Raw genomic sequence first — 6,000 nt, forward strand, 5'->3', positions numbered from 1 at the left:
ACTCCTGAGCTTATCAATACAGATATAGCTGATGACAGCTGAAAATGTGGCTCAGATAATCTTCTCCAAAACTGAAGTGCCCAGTAGAGCAACCAGAATGATATATCTATTCATATGTGCCCTGAGAAAGCTAGGCAACTGCCTGGACATATGATGAAGAGAGAGGTGCCCTCACGAGAGTGTGGAGGAGGAACTGTTCCTGTAGCCAGGGTGAGAAGAGGGGGAAGGAAAACATGCACACCTAAGGATATGCATACCCCAGTTTGGGATCTTCTAAGGTAGTAGTCTAACAGCTTCCTGCACCCACTAATTTTCTTGACTTCAAGTATGCATCAGTATCAATTCCGATGTTGAAGGTGTTCCCTTCAGGCTTAATATCCTTTAACAAGATGCGTCTCTAACAAGATGCGTGTGTGTGTTTGTATGTGTGCATGCGTGCAGCAATTGGTTACTAAACTAGAAGACTTTCAGTTAATGAACCTTAGCTGTTCCTTTCTTTACTTTGTTAAGGGAAACCTGAAGGTGTAAGAGACAGTTCAGTTCTGACTCTTGTGGATGAGCAAGAGCTGCTTGAAAGTGCCAGATGGACAGAGGCTCTGATGGGAAGGTCACTGTGGCCAAGCTGGGAGCTGGCTGGCTGGGCTGCTCAGTTTATTTGCATGTCTGCTATCTAAAAGTTAGGGGTATTCTTGCTTAAAAAACCCTCGAATTCTGAAAGTGGAAGCAAGTATATGATTTGAATGTTTGAAAATATGTCAAATCCACTGTGGGCAAGCTATTCCACAGCCCATGCCATAGCCTGCAGCCCTGGGAGCCCTAAGGAAGAGTGGCCCACACAGAGGGAAGGAGCGGTTGCCCAGGGATATGTCTGCAGTACAATTCAGTGAGTTTCTCAGTGGCACTGCCGAAATGCTCCGAGGGCTGTCAGCAGAGCAATAAGAAGAGGAGCTGAGCAAGGGAAATGTGCAGAGCCATGCCTGATGGTGAAGAGTAGCAAAGAAACATCAGCCATGACTTGAGTTGATTCCCTGAAGAGCAGTGCAGAATGGCACCTCTGTGTTCACGTCTACTGAAGTGGCACATCCCTTCGAATCAGTAGATGAGCTCACCCAGCATCTGGCTCCCCTAAGGTTGGGCAGCAAATTGGGAGTTAGAGACATGACTGGAGCACAGCGGTTCCTTTCCCTCAGATGTGGGAGCTGTATTGTAGCAGCAAAAAAGGGCTATTGCTAGGATTTCCTGAGGATGGTGGTCTCACCCACGGTTGGCTATTCACAACTTCTAAGTTGATATATTCTAAAATGATGTTCTCTCTCTCCCCCCCCCCCCTTGCTGGAAAGTTATATTTGTTTAAAACTCTTTGTTTAAACACTTGGCTTGCAGGCAGGGAAATATTGCTCATGCTTTGTCATGAAAGCGGCATAATTCAGTTTCCCAGACTTCTGGGCAAGAGCTTGAAATACTGCCATTTAACAAGGGGGGTTATTTTCCGTTTTGCTTTTTACTGGGTGTCCCTAGAACTTGAACATGGACTTGTCACTGCCAAAGTACACCTGGAAAAAGAGTTGTTCTTTTTCCTCAGCTCCAGTTCTGGCACAGGCTAGACCAGCTGTTAAACCTGATTCTTCATGCCATCTGAAGTTCAAAATAAATCTTCCAAGTGGTACTACATGCCCATCTTTCTCCGTATTTGTTGGGTTTATGCTTTTCTGTCTCACTGTACACTTCTGACAGCAGAATACACAGTGTTACTGATTCACATGATAAAAACCAAACCAAACCAAACCAAAACAGGGAAAGCACAAGCCTTTGCTGGCCAGACAGACCCGAGTCTCATACCTCATCCCGCGGTGACAGACTACTGGTTCACATTGGTGCAGTGTGAGCTCAGCAGTGCATGGACATGCTAGCATTTGAAGGACTTGAGCCTTCAAACCTGATTGAAAGATATCTGGTCAATGGGAGACTTTCCAGGGATTTCAGCAAGCTTTAGGACAGAATTTTGTTTATATCATTACAAGGTGCAGAACAGTGGAATGGAAAATAGATGTAGATTTTATTTTTAGCTATGCCATTTAGCTGCTTGCTGCCACTTTGTGCCTCTTTTGCCCTATCTGGGGATAATTAAATTTGCCTTTCTAGCTACAAACTTTGAGATCTATTGATAAAAAATAGTTGTATATTGTTACCATTATTGTTTTGTGAGAGCTAGTTCTTAAAAAGCTTTTTGAAGCGTCATCATTAACACAACAAAGTAACAAAGATAACTTCTCTCTAAGCTTGATAAATGGGGTAAGCAAATGCCAAACCAGATCTGCTGCTTTGGGTCATTGAATGTCTGATTCTACGTTGATGACATGATGCATACTTTTGCTTCTTTAAAAACTAAAATTGCTTATCTTCTGGAAGTTTATTTTATTCCATGTGCTTAATTGCTGTAACAGTCATTTGTCCTTTAGTTTGAGGAAATGGATGACTGCACAAAAGGTTTGGAAATGGGGAGAAACAACAGGGGCATAAAATTTTTCATCTAATCCAAAGCAAAAAGTTACGCTGTGACAACATGATGCATCAGTCCATGGCTGTTGGTAGATGGCAGCCTCTGTCTTTATGCAAAGGAGCTCTGTAAAAGGTTACAGCTGCCTGCAAATGCTTTCTCATAGGCCTGCGTGCTCCCACCTGCTGATACAGAATCTCAGCAGGAGGTGAAGAGATTTACCCATTTGTAGGAATAAGTTTCAAAAGCAATTCCAAACCCAGTACAGCCTAGAGGTAGTCATGAACAGGCTTTACAGGCTTTACTGGGTTAATCATATTTATAACATGGATTTTAGGAGGTAGCTGCTCTGAGGATATGTTTCCAATCGATAAGTAGAGGCAAAAGCCTTTCTGACATCTGGTTCACTTGGGGTCTTATCCTGTCATTTCAAGCAGGCAGTACTGAGGCCAAGTGTTTTTTCTCTGGTAGCAGGATAAAGCTGGGTGTGTTGCTGCTGTGTTTCTGGCTGGAGCCCTGTGAGCCCACCCTGTCGATGACTCATCAGTCAGTGGCTCAGAACATCACACGCTGCTTTGTGGCCTTCCTATTCTTATTATACTGATGCATTTGGGTCTTGCACAGTGCTGCCATTTCATTTACAAACCTCTCTTTACCGATAAAGGAAAGATGGCTGCCAGCCCTGCTTTATTCTGATGTTCAGCACTCATAAAAAGTATTTTTCTGAGCCTTTCCTGAATGATTTCAAATGAAAGATGTCTTATTGAAAAGCAGAACAACCAAAGCCCATAAACACCGTAAGAAGCACATTTCTCAGAATTTGTTTTTTTAAGCTTCTTTTTTTTCTTCCAAAATTGGCTGCTTCTATATATGATTCAGACTATTTTTTCCCTTTGCCCCCAGCAAACACTGAACTAAGATCTTTAGGCCAGAAAAAAGACCTATATTCCTACCCTGACACACTGTCTTTGAGTCTGTCTGCTTGAATATTTGAGCTTCACAAAAGTGACTAGAATAAGAAAGTGCAGAGACTCTGTTCTAAGCTATGGAACAGACTCACAGATGTCCTGGTGATGAACAGCCTCTTTCCCCCTCACTCACACTTACAGAGAATCTGACTGCTCCATTAAATCAGGTGTGAACATACCTTGACGTTAAAGGACTGTGTTAGCACAAGAGAAAAGGGATAAATAAATGTACCTGTACCTAATATTTTTTTTGTTGTATTTGTGAACCAGGTGTTCCAGGTGACATAAAAATGAAGATATCCATTGGTCTAAGGAAGTCATGAGGTAAGCCTCCTAATACTGTAGTGAGTTTTGCAAAGACCAGTTGATGGATTTTAAGGCAAGTAGGTCTGTGGCAAGCAAATCACTTGTGCATGTCTGGCAATCCATTGGGAGCCATATATATGAAAGGGGCCATCCATCAGAGCTTTGTGCTGAAGCAGAGCCTCATCATGTGTCAGTATTAGATTCAGACTTAAAAGACTGAAGTAGAAGAGAGCTGCAGTGAGGACTGATTGTCTTGATTTTGTTTTTCGGAATAGGCATTGTGATAGTGAATGCAACTCCTTCCATATTCTAGTGCACCAAACTGACTCAGACATACTGAAAACAAGTTTATGTTGTTAAATACTACAAAAATCATTAAGAAAAGTATTGTATAGATGTGCAACTCAAACACAATTTTTGCAGAATCCTTAGCAGTCCAGTAACAGCTCAGCTTTCTGCTCCCTGCCCTCAGCCACATTAAACAGTTATGTGACTGCCCCTAGTCAACTTCAATGCAAAGTCATCCAGCTTAGTTTAAATAGCCATTGGGCAGCAGGACAATATTTTGTTCCATTTCTGTGCCTGCTTCTGAAGGGACTATGCAACCATGCCCTTGGGTGCAAGAAACGTGAAGTACTTATTGGCTGAGCCATTCATGAAACCCTAGGTAGCTCAGTGGGATTTCAGAACACCATATAGTTCTTCTATAATTTGTTTCATAAATCTGCTGCTTACCCGTTCAAGCATACTCAGTAAGCATTCACAAAGTATACAGGATAACATCAGCAATCCAAAGTCATACTTCCATCCCACAGGGCAGCACTGCAGATGACTGTGCTTGTGTGCCACTTAAGTATATAGAAGAGAAGCAGTAGAGCCTTCAGGTGCACATGCTGTTTTCCAAGTGCTTAGCAACCCAAACTTAAGATCTTCAAGTGCCCACTTTTCATTTGCACACCAGCATAAAAGTTATACATGAAACATTGTGTGTGCTCACTGTGCAGCCTCAGGTGAAGGTAAATCCTTCCTCGTTGAATAGCCTGCTCCTGAGATGTGGCAAGCCCACTGAGATCCCATTGCTATCAGTAGAAGTTGAGATCACTCCTGCAATGAGTGCTTCACAGAATGGGGAGTAAGGCACATGCACAAGCTGTGTTTTATGGATTGTCTCCTAACTGCAGGGATTTTTTTTTTATTTTTATTTTTTGCCATGCAGACTTCCACACACTGTGGGTAAGAGATGGAAAGGATGTGTATTCTTTTTTCCTTTGGAGAGAGGGGTTGCGTGTAATGTTAAGAAGGTTGTATGCAGTAAATGGTGTAGCTGTGTTCTCTAACATCAGTCACGTTCTGATGCTAGTGTTGCCCTTGTGATGACCATTAGTAAGTAGCTGGGCAAGGATGTGAAATGCAGTTATAACCTGAGTATAATTTGTTCTGTTTACAAGCAAGCATCAGTCCTTGCTCAGAAGTGGTCAAACAACATGCAGGGCAGAGACTCCTTAGGAACCTCATCTCTATGCTAAGGCTCTGGTTTCCAGGAAGCAATTTTTCCCTCAAGAATTATTTAATCAGAGAAAAATCTTCCGGTACTTACAGACACAACTGCAGTTATATAGAACTTGGCATTACAAAGAAAGTAACCACAACACAGCATGGCTTCCGGAGATTGAACATTTTCTGAAGTGATAGGAGAGGGAATGTGGAAGACTGCATAGCAGTGCCACCTGCTCTAACAATAGCTTTGAAAGTTCCAACCTTTGACACTTAATCAGGTACAAAAGGCATTCATTATAGCCACATTATCCTAATGTCAAAGGTATTACTCATTAAATGCATGTCTTATTTGTTTCCTATGTTCAGAAAACGTGTTCTAGGAGTCTGCAAGTCATGTTATTCCAAGTCACTTCTGCCTAGATGTAGAAAAAAATGTGATCAGTACAATTAAACACAGAAAAAAAAAGTAGTGACTATGTTCCACTTACAAGAAGCTGCATGGTAATTTGATTTGCTTCACATGGATTTAATCAATGCAAATACTGATGGAGGAAGAGCATTAGTGAGAGTAATGTGTCACTTTTATTCCTCTTTCTTTGCCTGACCTGCTCAGTGTTATATTGATCTACCTTGCTGCCAGGAAAATCAGAATCATGCTGACATGAGCTTCTGTCTTGTATAAGAGAAATTAGTTTATGTTGCAATGTAGTGCTTAAAATTCAAAAACTTTGC

This window comes from Apteryx mantelli, chromosome 7 (genome assembly GCF_036417845.1).
Source record: "Apteryx mantelli isolate bAptMan1 chromosome 7, bAptMan1.hap1, whole genome shotgun sequence".
Lineage (NCBI taxonomy): Eukaryota > Metazoa > Chordata > Aves > Apterygiformes > Apterygidae > Apteryx > Apteryx mantelli.